Source organism: Gobius niger (genome assembly GCF_951799975.1).
Source record: "Gobius niger genome assembly, chromosome: 16".
Taxonomy (NCBI): Eukaryota; Metazoa; Chordata; class Actinopteri; order Gobiiformes; family Gobiidae; genus Gobius; species Gobius niger.
Window position 1 is genome coordinate 13,860,626 of NC_136867.1, and position 16,857 is coordinate 13,877,482.

Below are 16,857 nucleotides of genomic sequence, written 5' to 3' on the forward strand. Positions count from 1 at the left end.
TGTACTCACTTTGTCAAAAGTAATAAAAAAAAAGTGTAGAAAATCTCTCATTCTTCTGGAACTTGAAAAATTCTAGTTGACCCAAGGAAAGACAGTGAGAAAAAAATGCAAATGTGTCTTTTTATGAAGTGTATGTAAACATAATGGTTTCTCACTGTACGTGCCTTTTATTCTGATCTCAACACGTCCAGAGTGAGCAGTGTTAGATGCTGAAATATTCGTTGGGGGAATTGTCGTGGAGCGCGTGCTATTTTTGGTTGGTCTCTTATTGGAGAAAGTGCAAGGAGGCCTGGGAGGCAGACTGTGATATGATTTGGAGTGGGGTTAGTTGCTGTCGTCACAGCCCTGCACTGGGACACTCAGATTGGTCGACACCTCCAGCTCACAGACTCAAGTGTGCAATACAGACACGTCGCCTCAAAGGGACAAGTGCAATTCATCTTATACTGATATTCACAATATGAGTATTTTATTAATAGAAACTTTGATTGTCCTGCATCTAAATCAGCTGTTGTTGTTTATTTTTAGTCAAACAGCTTAAAAAAATAATAATCAATGGATACAGAGAAATACATTTTTGTACAGGAGGTTTTATTGGTAACCCTCTCAAAAACACTACATTGTCTAGTTTATCTCTGAGAGCATGTTTGGTATTGCTGTCATGTTTGTTTATGTATCCCTACCACAGTTTCACAACAGTATAGTTTAGCATCATCTAGAATGGAGAGTTCCACAGGGTTAGTATTTTCTCAGATTAACGCCATCCAACTTCTCCTGGGAGAAGTTTATTCACCATCAGTGTGGGACCAGGAGACATGAACTTAGGATATTGCGCTATAGTCTGATCATTCAAGTCTGACTATGCCTCCACATTGGCTGTGCTTCCACATGAAAAGGGATAAATAACATATTTACGCTCCTAACACGTTGTGTGTTGGGCATCAAGTGCTCCGGAGGGCAACATATTGAGGTTTTTGTAATTGAATAGCATTGTACAGTATTTGCACCACGGCGCTGTATCGGATTGTTGTGGTGAAGAGGGAGCTGAGTCGGGGGGCAAAGCTCTCGATTTAGCGATCGATCTACGTTCCTTCCTTCATTGTCATCAGATCTGAGTAGTGACCGAATGGACAAGATCGCGGATACAAGCGGCTGAAATAAGTTTCCTTCGCAGGGTTGCTGGGCGCACCCTTCGAGATAAGGTGAGGAGCTCACTTACCCGGGAGGAACGCGGAGTAGAGCCGCTGCTCTTTCACGTGGAAAGGAAGCCAGCTGAGGTGGCTAGGGCATCTGTTCTGGATGCCTCCTGGCCGCCTCCCTTGGGAGATGTTCCAACTATTAAACAATTTAATCTAAACTTAATTCAATTATTCATTTCTACAGTTATTTCGGTGTCATTGCGAGAGTGTGTTACTTTGGCTATATCCCGTTACTTGCTGGTACCATCAAACGTTTTTGCTTAGGGCACCAAAATCACTATAACTGCAGGCCTGCTGATATGCAAACCCAAATATGCAGTGGCTGAGAGCAGGTGCCTGTGAGCCAAAGTTTTAGATATGCAACAGAGATGGTACGACTGCACTGCATGACCCAATATTAGAAATAGCGATTTAATTTCATTCTCTAACAACCGGTAAATACGGAGCTTTGCCTTTTTACTCGGCTCCTTCTTCACATGTCAGTCACATTGGTCCGATACAGAGACACCGTCTGTCAATCTCCCTCCAAACAATTCTAAACTCCCAGATATCTTTTTCTTCTGAGCCCCAGTGCCAAACCTTCCTGGCAAGTCATCGTAATTTACCACTTGTTTATTTCTGCATAAAGAATCCATCCAGTGCATTGCAATTTGTGTCCTAATGAGTGGAAACGAATGTGAATAAAATCAAAAGCTTACTCCATCCAGAGTGCATGATGCAGTATATCTGTATAGGCTCAAATGCGCAGCAGTAAAGATCTATTAGTGCCTTTCATCACAGCCCCCCTGCATTGCCCTGCTGGAGGTAAGGGATAGTGTTAATGCAGGGATCGACTGGGCTCTGCTTCACATGCTCCAATCAATACACGTAAACAGTTAACATAAAGAATGAGCGCAGCCTGCTTCTTCTGTGGGCCATGCACCGCATAAATCAATGACTGGGATGACTTTTAGGAGGAATGGCGAACTTGAAATGATGACCCGCTGCTTGCCATGCAGTACGGTGTGGTGTTTATTTCAAGTTTAAGATGGAGGTCTCAAAAGCTTGGTCTAACTTTTTGATAGGGCTTGGGAACTTTAACATCACGTGACTCCCTAAAATTATACATTGTTCTTCAAAAACCCTTTATCAGACATTTCTATTTCTAACAAAAAAACAGAACGAAACATGAGTAATGAAGATTTATCAATAGATACACTGAAGGCAGCTGACCACCTTCCAAAACATCCTAAGCCTCCAATATATCTTTTGTTTTGTCAGATAAACATATCGAGCTATTTTTTTTCCGTCCTCTTTCCGCCAATTCCCTCAATCCAAGACACTCGTCTCGCTACGCCAACCGCGCCATTTGGTTTCCTTAAATGAACTAATTAAGATAAAACAGACAACCTAAAGGAACAAACGAATATCAGCCATTTCAAATCGCCCAACTTGTTACTGCTAACAACCCATGGATTCCAAATATATTCATTAGCGCAAACTAACAGCGTTTGGAAGATTTATACAAATGACTTAGGATATGCGTTGAGAAAGGCCGGCGATATGCAAAGATGGATGATCATTACTACGTGAAGTGGAGAGACTGAATAATTAATTGGCGCTTGGTGTGGGAGGCCAGTTCCATGATACTATGTACCAGATAGTGGTCGAGTGGGAAAATAATAGCAACAGACAAATGTTCCTTGGTGGCTCCATACATAATTCATGCTGTTACGTAGCGATGCACACACGCGCTCAAGGACACTGTGGTCAGAGGAAAACGGAAGCAACAATGACATTTTTTGTACCAGGAATGATCCAGGTAAATTTTACACTTGGGAAAACTTGTGATTTTGATTAAACAAAATATAATAACTATACTTACTATATTCTAATATATTCTAATATTCTATACTCTACTAACTACTTTTCTCTTTTAGAAAGTAAGTAAGTAAGTAAGTAAGTAAGTAAGTAAGTAAGCCACAAAGTGCTTCACAAACATCACAAAGTGCACACAATACAAAAGGCCAAGACAATACAAAATCATAGCAGCCCAAAAGTAACTAATTAAAAGTCTGAACAAAACAATGAGTCTTGGGCGGAAGATCATTCCAAAGCCTTGGAGCAACAGCCTGGAAAGATCGGTCACCTCTAGTACGAAAATGTGTGCGTGGAATCTTCAGCAGCTAGAACCAGAATTTTAAACTTGATCCTATAGGACACTGACAGCCAATGAAGTTCTTTTTAGAATAGGAGATAAGTGAGTCCTTCTATTAGTACGGGTCAGAATTCTCGCCGCATTGTTTTGCACTAATTGCAGTCGAGAGAGCTCCTTCTTGTTTAGACATGAAAACAAACAAACAGTCTAAACGCGAAGACTCAAAAGCATGACTGATAATCTCCAAATCATTCCGTGAGACCATCTTCCTAAGTTTATAGATGTTTCTTAGTTGAAAGAAGCAGTTCCAACAATTTAGCTTCTGGATCTCAGACGGCTTAAAGGAGCAATAAAGCTGGATATCATCAGCGAATAGTTGGATCTTTCCCAAAGGGATCAAATACAACAAAAAATAAAACAGGACCCAAAACAGAACCTTGAGGCACTCCACACAACAAATCCGCAGACTCTAACCTTATTTGGTTCGGCATAAATGCAGAAGCTACGCCCCGATATGAGGAGAACCACTGTAGAACTGACCCTGACTGTCCAACTTGATCCCTCAATCTTCTCAGCAGGACCTAATGGTCAACGGTGTCGAAGGCTGAGGACAGATCAACTAGAACAGTGCGTTTTCCAGAATCAATTTTATTGCAATACATGTTAACAGAATAACTCAAAAATAAAGACTCCTTTGATTTTGATGTCCACTTGCTCTCCCAAGTCATCAGCATATTTTGTGGCGTGTCTGTGTTCTGGGGGCCCAGTCTCTTCTCTGTTTGAAGGTTGTATGAATGATATTTCGGCGCTGCTCTATATAGATGATAATCCTATGGAAATGACATGTAAATGACCAGTTTACTCCCAGCCTCCCAGACCGCCACTTTGAAATGGTTCTGTCCATCGTCGCAAGATGAAAAGTGAGGTTCTTATTGAATTTGACCTTGACTAAGTCATCGTTGGCCCACTTTGAGGCACTTGCCACTTTACTGGACCCGATATAGCAGCAATGCAATTATGCAAGCCATTAAAGTCACCATATTAAAGATTCACAGAGATCGCAGTCATTTGGCCGTGTCAATGACAAACAATGGACAGCAAATAAGCAATGCAGGTTGGCAGTCAATAAAAAGCGTGTGTCGAAATTGAGATTGAATTATATGGTGTGATGGTTTCTGGCATGTTCTTGTGACCTGCAGGCTTAAAAACTGCCTTCAGATGCACTGGATGAGTTCCAGCGCTAGCAGCTGGTTTGTTCGGATATGAAAAGGATTTGTGAAAAAGATCATGAAACTGTGATTTGAATCATTTTGGTGAGGGCAGTAAAATACGATATTGACTACACAATGCTGTTTATGACATGAAGGGAAATGTGGCTTGAGTTCACCAAACAGACAATATTGGCCGACAAATCAGTCGGCACCAATTCAAAGCACAACATGGAGTATGCAACAGAAAGTCCTTCAGAGCAGCGTTTATCAACCGCAAACCTTTGGGGTTATGCGAGCCCTTTGCAGAGTTGTTACCATTTTCGATTAAAACAAAGGCAATAAAGCAACCACTGTTTGAAAATTATATATGTATGATCTTGCAATCCAATCTTACACAGCTGCGTTACCTTCAATCTCAGGTGTGAAAGCTTCTCACTTCTATATCTATGGTGATAAGTGCCATAATTAATTCCGATGAGGAGACTGGATGGATTATAGGAGCTGGAAGAGAAGCCAGTATGAATATTCTGAGCGAGTGTGAAGTCAAGGCCAATACAGTATGTACATACAGTAAATCAAATTGAAGCTTTCAACATTAGATCCATGATATTAGGTCTATACAATCTCCACTATAAGTAAAAAGATAATGGGCTGAGCCATGTGTACACCTGTATTGCTTTTAAAACATACAAAACAAGATGGTGGCTTTAATGTTGTCAAGGTTTAGTTTGTTTTAATCAGTCCATGAATCTACTTCTTAACTGCTCGAAAAGTCCGACTTCACCCAAATGCAGAGGTTGTAGCTTGTAAACTCTCGTAAAACAGCTTGCTATTGTTATTGATTTGATCTTCCCAGCGCTCTGCCTGTTTTCCCCACACCTGCAGTGTCTTACATGCCGCGCACAGGAAAATCTATACATGGATTTAAGTAAACACAATTTATTTAAATGATGAGGTTATTTTCGCACAGTCGGAGCTCATGTTGCTACACACGTCCTATAAACCTTTAGCTTTAGTGATGCCCCTTTGATTGACTGTGACTGTCTTTGTGCAGCTTTTATGCCATATTATTCTTTTCCCTCCACATTCCTGCACGCATTGTCGCTTTTGTAGGTGTTGCTTTCAGTACTGATTTAATCCAAAGCCTTTCATTTTGAAGCCTATTGGCAGCACACAGTTTTGGGCCCTGAGCTTGAATACAGGGTCATGTTGTTTGAAGTGTCGAGGGCCGGGTATGAAGTGCCCCCCAGCCTGGATCTGTCTCAGCCACTGCTTTTTAGAAAATTGGGAGTATTGGAGATTCTCAATATTGCCTGTAATCTGAGGCTTTAATACATCTTTGTGCTAAAATATTATTTAACCTCGTACCCACCACCTGAACCGGGCACACAAAAAAGCATCAAGATAGCCACACAAAAGCCACAAAAGAGCAACAAAAAAGTGATAGGAAAAAAAGCGATGGAAAAAGAAAAAAAGTGACAACCAGTATTGGGCAAGTTACTTAAAAATTGTAGTATATTTCATTTGAGTGATTACAGCTTTAAAAATGTAATATATTACTGTTTCAAAAATGTAGCTTTGTTACACTACTTTGAGTTACTTTTGGCAAAATGTAAACTGAAACAGTAATCATGCCACCAAGCAAAGTACAGTATAGGAGATTTCTTTGTCTTTCGCTTTCCCCCATTCTCTTGTGTTATGTAAACGCTGATCTACTGCACCGGTGTCCGACTTCATTTGGCATGTTGCATGTTATTTGAGGGGAGTTTGACATTTTTTTTGTTTAAATGCACTTGTAACTTGAGTTACATGAATTGTAATGACTAATATGTTCCCGTATTTTGTGTAGGTAATATGCTATATTCCTTAGTTACTAAAAAAAGTAATCGTTACACGTTGCTTTTGTAAAGTAAAGGGTAAAGGATTGTGTAGCACTACTGTTTTCAGTTACCAAAGGCATCTTTCAATGGGCCCAGAATGGCATTGGTCACATGAGAGCAGTTCAAATTGGTCACAGGTTTGCGCTGTGGAGCAAAAATAAATACATAAAACAAGCAAGACTTTGGCTTTGGCATTGAATCTGAATGACAGAGGCCATATTCCATTCCAATCATAGTAACTTCATGAATCCTGCATTAACAGACTTAAAACAAGATATCAAGTGGTGGAAAGCTGTCAAAACAAAGTGGCAGTTCAAAGTGTCGATGCTGTCGAATAGAAACGACCGACAATTTCTCCAGAGTTTGAATAAGACCCTTTTGACTTCAGGTCCAGTTTTTACACAGGGAGCGAGGAGAGATGAGTCAGAGGAATGAGCTCCAAGCAAACTGGCCTATTTAAATATTTGAAAATTATACTCTAGTAGTGGGTGAAGGCTTACAGCAGTCAGACGGGCAAAAGTGATGATCCTCGGCACATATTACAAGCTATTTATGAAGGAGGCCAACACGTTTCGTCAGGGCTTTAGAAACGTAACAACATGCAAACATTAATCAACTGCCCTACGTGTTCGCGGCAAAACAATCAAAGCATGAATAACAGCATCAATGAAATATTTAAGCCTCATGAAATAGCCCTTACATCAGTATTCCCTAAGATGTCCAATTCATAAACATGATGGACATACATTACAGTCTACTATTCGGTTGACTTCGCTGTGACTCTCTTCTGGCTCGGTAACATTTGACAGGCGTCTTGCTGCACAGTGCTTTTTTCTCCAGGCTGCCACAGCTGTTTAAAGGCTCCTTAAGTGGCTCTGTAATGAATGTAAAACATCTCGGTACACAAATGGATTTCTATATGAGCTCATGCAAATGAAAGAAAATTGCAATTTGTCGATGCCGGGCACATTTGTCTCAGCGGTGTTTACCTACCAAACCTGCTTAATTGAGTTGGAAGGTTGTCAGTGCAGCCAGTCCTCCAAGAGAAGGAACTATGAAATTAAATTGGAGGCTTGGGTTCAGGCTCGTAGCGACTATAGACTAACTCGAACTGGAGTACAAGGGTCACAGAAGGGCATTGCTTTCCACATGAACTGGGTGTTCATGAAGCAGTAGCGCGTCATATGCCAGGATTGTTGTGAGTTATTGGTTGGAGAGGCCTTTGGGGCAGTATAACTGGCAGGACAATTGAATATTCAAATTCCAGCCACAAATTGACCAATACAATGGAAAAAAAACGACCGTCTTACAAACTTTCTGTAGAGGTTTGTTTCTGCGGTCTTCTGTTTATCCCACCACAGTGGTCTAACCAGAGAATTTACCCCAATGAAATGCACATTTACTCCTGAATTATTAGACCAGCGGAAGTCCACGAGGCAATGTTTTGTAGTTCCCTTGTCTGACCTCATAGAGCAACAGGGAAAAGCAGGTTCTGGCTCCTTCTGGGACTTGTTGAGCAAAAAAGCGGAATCTAACTAACTCCTTTAAAACTCACATACCTGCATTCATTAGAATTTTAAGTGGCTCTGTGCAGGTAATGGCACACAGGGGGCCCAAAATTAAAGCAACAGGATTTGGGCTTGTAAGCACTTGTAGGAACCTGAGACTCCAGCGCTGTAGGGAGAGTTGGTACGTGCACTTGTGGATGCCTGGGAGCATGCATGCATGAACACAGGTGTAATTTGAATACGTGAGAGATGCCACACAGAGCTTATCAGTACAAATGCTTTAGGAATAAGTCTCAGGTCATTGGCAGTTCAGGAAATCAATGTTCCCATAATAAAATAGCTGATTTGTTGTATCTTACAGTGTTTTATTTACCACTTACCCCCAACTCATCATTGTTTTATCCGAAAGTTATATGTGTCAAAAAAAATTTCTTGCTGAACTGCCGTATTATTGTTTGAACACAAATCATCAAGAATCTCCACGCTTTGTTCTAATATGGCTTGAGCGGTGTGTTCCTGCAACGTGACTACATACCTTTTCCTTTTTACCAAGTTCAATCAGTTTGTTGTACTCTTTGTCACCATTTGTCACACAAGTTTGAAAGATCTAAAACACAGTGCACAAGGGAGATTGACAGGAGCGAGATTGGAAAAGGAGCAAGGCAAGCCCTGTGAAATAATTCACCTGATCTAATTTTACCCTGATGATGGAGGAACGTGCGCCGTGCGGCTTTACTTCCACTGCCTTCACATTTCTGCGTGCCATCTGCGCCTTCAGAGGAGGAGATGGTGAGCCGGCGTATAATCATATAGACTGCAGTAGTACATGTACAATTGCACTCAATATAGTCATGGATGGATTATTAATAATTTGATCTTTTCTGTCTTCGGAAAAACAAAATGGAATTGGGCCCGTAGATACCTTGTCTTCTGCTCTTTCAGATTGAAGTCAATAGCTGATACGATTTCGTCGAACACATTTTGAACGAAATGTGCACACAGAGCCAGAGTTGTGTATGCTTTTCCTCATGAATTATCCACGAGACTTTATGGTGTTGTAAAAACACAGATGCAACTATGAGAGTGAGCCCTATGAAGTATTATTGTGTTGCATAACGGTGCACTGAGGTGGCATTGTTGTAATGAAGAGTGATGGTTTGATAATGTTGAACAGCTTGTGGATAGTGAGAGCCTGATCTGAACCCAAGAACAGGCCACCGAATGTTCCAGAAATGTGTCCTCAAAAAGATCCACTTTGGTTGTACTGTCATTGTACGAATGACTTAACAAACAATTAAATCAAGCCATAGCAGTGGGTGAAGCCTGTAATTTCCTTCTTGTACATAAGAAACACTGCCCTCCTCACCGAGCTAAAGCTGGTCCGTGTGTGTCGGTGAGGTCCGGCCAAAATCAACACCCCAATCAGTCACTGTTGTTCATGGAAAATGTCCAACCATCAAGAGTTCAGCACTTACAAAAGCACAGCCAATCAGAGGCCCGAGTTCAGCCAATCAGAGGCCCGCCTTTCTCCTCCAACTGCAACCAGTTGGCTCTGTGGGACAGGGCCTGTGAATGAAAAATCACACCGAAACTCCTGACTGTCTAATCGGAAATATTCACTCAGAGTATTAGTGACTCTGCTCCTTTGCACCAAGTAGAACCGAACTTTGATGAACTGCCGCGGGTGTTTCAATTCTCACAGAAAAAAACAAAAACACGCTTGGTCATCAACTAATGAGTGGCGAAACGTCCACATTGCTCCAAGCACAGATAGCAGCTTCAGAACTTTTGTCTATGATGGAAACATGGACGAACTTGTGCAAGACTCTCAACCACTAGGGTTTCGTCTCTCCTGCTAAAACGGAACACAACTGTAAAGACTCGGCTCGCATCTGAACCTTAAAGAGATTCTTCAGTTTTGTTTTCGCTGTGTTTTTTTTTTTCTTCTTTTTTTTTGTCAAATGTGTGATTCAACGTCCGTGCCATATGGGGGCAGAGCCGATGTGTACGAGCAGAAAAACTGTTGATTGATTTGGCAAACTGGTCCGAGCATTTGCCGGCACAGAAAGATTCCCCCCCCGTGTGTCTACGCGCCAAGGTTCCCCAACTGAACATCTTTGGCTGTTTGTTGCTGTTTACTTGTGGAAATCGTTTAAGCAGACAGTCCCTCCCACACCGAGCAACTCAATTAGCCACGCAGTGAGCTGCTGCAGCGATCAGTCAGGCAAACGGGCCCGTCTCAGAGCGGCGGCCAACCACGCACGGGTCGATTCGACAGCTCAGCGCAGTGCTATCGCCCTTCTGTCTGCCGGAGGGGCGAGAGGGTGGATATCCTTCAGGGAGCTGCTAATTTACCACACCAGATGAGCTTCACCACACCATGCACTGCCAGTTCTCAAGCTGTGGGTTTCTGGTGATATTCTGGAGTCCTATATGCAGCTCACTGTGGAACACTGTTCGGAGCTGGCTGAGGCGTGATTAAGACCATACACTTGGTTTGTGTTTCGACAAAGTGCTTACTTCATGTCTTGGTTGATGTTTGGACTATTTTCTTTCTCAGATTATTCCCTGGTTGTCCTGATTTAGGTTATTTTCAGTGAAAGAATCTAACCCTTTTACTTTGTTCATTATCTAATATGTTTGTTTGTAAAGCAGAAACTTAAAATTGTGTGTTTTTTCCCATTGTCTGGCATCAAATGACAGTTCCAAGTTCCAAATATTCTTTCTTTCAGACCACAGTTTTTGTCAGTCTTTTGACAGTCTAACCATGTCAAGGTGTAAATGAAAACAAGTGAATTAAGAATTTACATTCAATAACAATGTACTTTCTCGCTGTGGGCTGAATGGAGAAGCTTGCTAATGTCAACTGCGGTTTAAGGTTATTGTTTTGGACAGCATTTCACAATTTGTCACAGAAATCAGATGCAGCTGCATTGCTCTAACACCTGTCGACCTCCTGTATTTCTTATTACCAAAAATACCCAGTGCTGTGCTCCGCTCTGGTGTGGCAGACAGACAGATCTAGTACAAAGTGGAGCACAGACACTTGAAACTGCTGTTAGACCGCCAGTGTGTGACCTACACTTTGACATTCAGAGCAACACAGCGACTGAAAAGAGCAATGTGAAACAGGAAGGTGGGCCAGTAATTGTTTGACCTTTCTGCTGGCTCTGGAGTTTAAACGGTGGACAGCGACAAGCTTAGCCTGGCTGTAGAAAAGTTAAGCCAGATGTAACACAAAGCCTCTGTGGCACATGCTGCCCCCGGTGCCTGTTTAAACTTTATGAATGTTTGAGTCGTATAAAAAGTTACCAACGGCAGCAGCCTGTGCATTACAGTTTAACAAAAGGCAAACATAAAGTCCCTTGGCTAACTTAGTTCAAGTTAGGAATTCCCAAACTATTGACCTGATATATTAGCGACTCCCCTTTGATTGACACATTTGTTTCATATCTCCCATCAACACAATGCTGAGGCGGTGAGCAGCACCTCCGCCCGTGAACTCTTCAGTGCCGGCAGGTCTAGACTTTGACAGTAAGAGGAGGTGAGATGGGTGCGATGTGAGCTGGAGGGCCCCGTGCTGTGTCGGCTCATTATTGTTCCTGACTGGAGCTGTCTGCCGCTGTGATGTGCCGGTCGGACACAAACGAGCTCCGATGGATTCAAACGGTGAACCTCTCTTAATTACTGGACTCCATTAACTGCGTTTATCGGCGCCTGCCTGGTTGTGAGTGCCACATACAGCCTGTATGGTCACTCTCAATCACTGTCAACACCAGAATGCTTTCTTTGTGCTGTTTTAACCCTTCATGCTGAAGCGGGCATGTGCAGAGAGGTTGTGGAAGTCTATCGACCTGAAGGTAACGTACTTCTTGGAGAGTCAGACACACTTTAAACTTTTGGCATTTAGTGGGACATTTGCTTTTCTGTTGGCTATTTTCCCGATTGCTACTTGTAAAACGTTCAGTGTATTGTACATTAAACACAGGGAAATGAGGAAAGAAGTGGAAAGAGCTCATTGAAACTTACACTTAAAGGCCCTGTACCTGGTTGTGGAGTAAAATGTGTTGCGGTATCTTTAATGAGTGCCAAGAACTCATACTTAACCTAGGTTGGACTCAAAGCTTGTGGGCATGCAGTGGTACAGCTTTTTTTCCCCATTACATTACAACTGAGGCAGCCCTCATTTTTTGATCATGATTGTGGAAGATGGGTAAAGACTGTTGTGGTGTAGAGGGAGCTGCACAGGAAGAAGAGCAAGGAGGAGGTGACCAGTGTGGGACACCACGCTCTGAAAGAGGAACAAACCTAGGAGGCGGTGCACCGTTTCAGAGGAGATAAATACAATTTGTATTCAGAGTCCAAGGGTAATTAACGGCTTTCAATATTTCATTTCAACTGCTTGAATCAAACTTTTGGGTGATCGCTGTCACATTGATATATAATTAATTCTGTCTATGGTTGGCAAAGCTCAGCACTTCTCCCAACTTTTCAATCCCCCTTTGCTTCAAATCAATGTTTGTTATCAGTTTTTCTGTCACGTACACTGTGCACTATCAAAGCAGTGTTCCCGGGCTGTCAGGTTACTGTGACAGAATACTAAAATGAATGCGAGGCTGCAACACATCTTTATTCGCAATTTCACCTGCTGAGATGTCATCAGCATAAAAGAACATCTTGAATTTTCTGGATATTGTTTCATAAATAAACAGGCACCAAAATAACTCATTTTTGAGAGAGCAGGTGTTTGTAGATCTGAGCATGCAGCGCTGCTTGTGCCTGTATGCAGCTCACCCTCAAGCCTTCAGAAGTGTGACCTCTGTGTGACAGTCCCGAGTGTGTTAAACAGAGTTCAAATGCACTTTCTCTGTAAGACCGACCCCCAAATAAGTATGCAAAACACTGGACTTGATGGCATGCTTACTTGAAAGACTACGGAACGGGGAAACCTCACTTTTCCAGCATTACCTGAAACAAGCAAGTCAAGATTCAAAGAAATGTAAATTGTTATCAGCCATTATGAATCTACGACTACTTTATGTGCCAGCTTGTCTGCTCATTGATTGGTATGTATCGACTGTTAGATTGATGTTCTCTTTCGTCATCACTGTCATCACCAGAAGAACCGATATAGCTATTGGAATTTCCACATGCTTTACCGTGGGGTTCGCATCCGCCTGCTTTGTAATGGGCAAAACAAAATTTTGGCTTCTCCAGGCCATGACAGTGAATAACATGCACATTTTTCAACAAGCCAAACATTTTTCAAAGTACAGCTCAAGCATCAATCTAGAAAAGCAAATAAAGTAAGAAATAAGTCAACTTCATCCACATTAATGATGAACATATGATTGTCCAATGTTGGTCCAGTTCAACACCAATTCATTCATTTGCTTCAGTTACACAGTGACAATTTATTTTCCCCTTCGTGCTGAGTAATGTCTGAATGTGTTGGGAAAACATACTGCAATTTGCCCAATCTAATTATTGGCTCTAGATTTATTGTTGGTAATATAGATAGCAACAAGAATTGCTCAACAGTTAATGACATGTCTCATTGAGCCTCCATTTTACTGCGACAGACTACGTACATGTAATCATCTCTCCTCCCCGGGGCTGCTCTGATAACTTTATCGTTGCAGAATAATACAATTGCGGCTTAGTGTAATTCATGAGTTAATTGTGTGTGAGCTGAGGCCGTGCTGGGCGAGGGGTGTGATTTCGCCGAGACCAGAGGCTGAAGAGGTTAATCAGAATCCATTGTTCCGTCCTTGCCACACATGCACAGGGACAGTATGGAGAGACATTGGCTTTCACAAGTTTCACATTCAGCACATATTCTTTACTGTTTTCCAAGTTGGCTCATGACTTGCAAATTATGCCCTCGTATTGAAATACTGTATATGACAGAACCATAAGGCATTGTCTACTGTGTGTGTGTGCGCGTGTGTGTGTGTGTGTGAGTGCATAATGGTTTCATACTCTTAAACAACAACAGTTAAAACAGGATTATCCGCTTTACCAAAGACAAATAAAGTCCTTCTTTCTTCTGAATTTATAACTTCTCCGGCGCACGCTGACCTAAGTTCATCTGTTTTTCATCTGCTTTTCTGTGTCTGTAGCAGCTCTGTTCACAAGTCATCACACATTATTACATGTACTGCAATGACTACTGCAAGTATTACTAACAAAACTTAGTTGTATACTTATTGCTTGAGCACATTGTTATTTCCTGCAACAGAAAATGCAATATCCTATATATTTTTCATTCACAAAGCCGGATACAAAGAATCTGATAGTTATTTCTGAGTAACACCGGCGATGCAGGCTGTGCTTTTGTAAAGATTAACCGGAGAACCTCATATTTGAGCCCAGTGCTAACGCACACTTTTGCGCTTATCAGAGAACTGGCTGCTCATAACTATCAGCAATAAAAACAATACAAGCGCGTTCTACTGATGCGCCCGTGGAAAACTGCATTGGTATTCAGTATCTGCTCTCTGCCTCACTGCTAGGGAGGAAGGAATTTAAGTTTTTGTCTATTCTTTGAGCAAAGAACTCAGCTAGCCTTGGATTACCATTCAGCCTTCATGCATCGTGCACTTACTGTCAAATGATTGATTGGCGGTGTAATGGAAATGTGCCAAATGTTTCTAACTCTTAGTCAGACCCATGTGTTTCAATGCCATGCTGAAAATCAATCCTGGACATTGTGTATCGATCTGTTTGGAATAAAGGTGCATGCAATCATGTCACCATCTATATTTCGATATATCTATCAGCGTTCATAGCTCATGTTTGAGAGCATAATAAAGTCTAAATCTTGAGTCTCATTCTGGAAAACTAATCATAAAGTCGAGCGTTCCCATTGGGATTTCATATCTTGTGAATCAATTTTCCAAATAAATTGTAGTGCCTTGTCTGTCCAAGATTCATGAATGCACTTTCAAACATGTGTGCCTTTCAGTATGGGCCCAAGCTACTGCAGTTTGTCTGTGTGTGTGTCTGTGTGCTGTAAATCTGCCTGGAGCTACAGATGAAGTTATCTCTAAATGCAGGATCCCCACTGTGAGCTGCTGGCAATGATTTTCAACTAAAACTGTGAATAATTCAAAAACAGTGCATGCTTTGACTACACACTTTAGCATATGCAATGCATTCTGTTCTATGTATTGGAAGGCTGCCCTGGTTCACAATCACAATGTTTTATGGGGAGCATACGTAGTGTTTATTTATAAAGGCAAATTTTATGTGCATATATGTATGGATTGATGTTGTTTCTTTGCTCTTACCATAAGTTAGTGATTTAACGTTAACGGCACCTCATCAGTGTTGTTTTGTTTCTAATCTTGCATCTACATTTCTGTCAGTTCTTTTCTGACTTTCCAAATATATATATCTCAATGTATACCGTTTTCAGACACACCCTAAACTCCTTTGTTTCTATTCCAATTAATGACACTGATTAGAAGGTTTTTGAAAAGCATTCAGCCCTACACACTTGACCCCCATTTTCGTCAGTAATGGCTGCGATGGCTCTGAACCTTCATCAGACACGCCCCAAACCCTTTTCACAAGCAATACAACATGGTTTGTATCAATTTAGGTGTTCTCACGAATTACAGGTGTTACGAATATGCGGAGTAAGTGTCCCTGATGAAACGTGTTTGTATACTTATTTGAAACGTATTTACAGTCAACACAAGCTTTCCCTAAATCAGTCTGATGAGTTCCCAGATCTTCCACTGTCTGATTGGAGATTTGGATAATTGTCCCTCGCCACCGAAGAGGAACAAGCAGAATCTAAATGATCAGCGGGCCGCGCAGATTGGTTTCACGAAGAGAGACCCAATTACCGTCCTGTGAGCAGAAGTGATTGGTGTCCTGCTGAACTGAAAGCATCACGTTAAGAAACAAATCATATAGCCTTGTGTGGACAATGAAATTATCTTCTGCAAAGTCTAGCGAAGGGGGGAATGAAAAAGATGCTTAGTGAAATATCTGTTCGCCAAAGTCATGAGGTTGTCTGTTTAGTATTACTATCTACCTGTCATGTTATTGCGTTTTCAACAATGAACTGTAGTGTGGGAAATGTTGGAAAGCCCTTAATCATCACTGGACTCGTTTTGAGCATCACTGCACTCAAACAGTGTCTATAACGGCGCATTGTTAGCATGCCGTTCGGTATAAAGAAATGGTGGCTTGCGTATTGTTTTTTACAATGATTATTCCCCCCTGCTGCCAGTGGAGGGCGCTTCACCTAAGACATGAGACAGTATTTTAAAGCAGTACTAAGTAACTCTTGCCCCTAGAGGCCATAAACGCAACTGCAGGTGTCGTAGCAAGTCACGATTTTTTAACTTATTAATTGTCTTGGAGAGTAAATACTACGCTGACAGGAAAGGCGAAGGGAGAGAGGGATATTGTACATCCAATTATACAATGGAAATAATCTTTTTCACTCCAACTTGGCTGTAAATACTGTTTAAAGTGATGCTAGCCATTAGCTTTGCCCGCCATTAGCTTTGCCCGTTAGCATGTTAGCTTCTTCTTCGTGATGCCATTAGTGTGTATTGCTTGCTCCGGTCCGGTGGCAGTCAAGATGCAAACATGGTTTTCTGGCCAGAGACACCAGGGGGAGATGAAAGACCCTCCGATCATCCCATAAACACTTGTACTACCCCCACAGGGACTATGAAAATGATTTATTAAGGTAAACACGTTGCTTAGTACTGCTTTAAATGTATGATATGTCCACTCGAATTACACTGATCAGTCCACATCTGCAGGAAACAAAGCCCACAAAATGGGTCTCTCTAAGAGCGTTCATGAATCAGAGCATATAGTTCAGCACCTCCTCGAGGGCCGTTGGCTGTTATGGTTGACAGTATATTCAGGATGAAAGTCTTCTTGCTCGCGGGC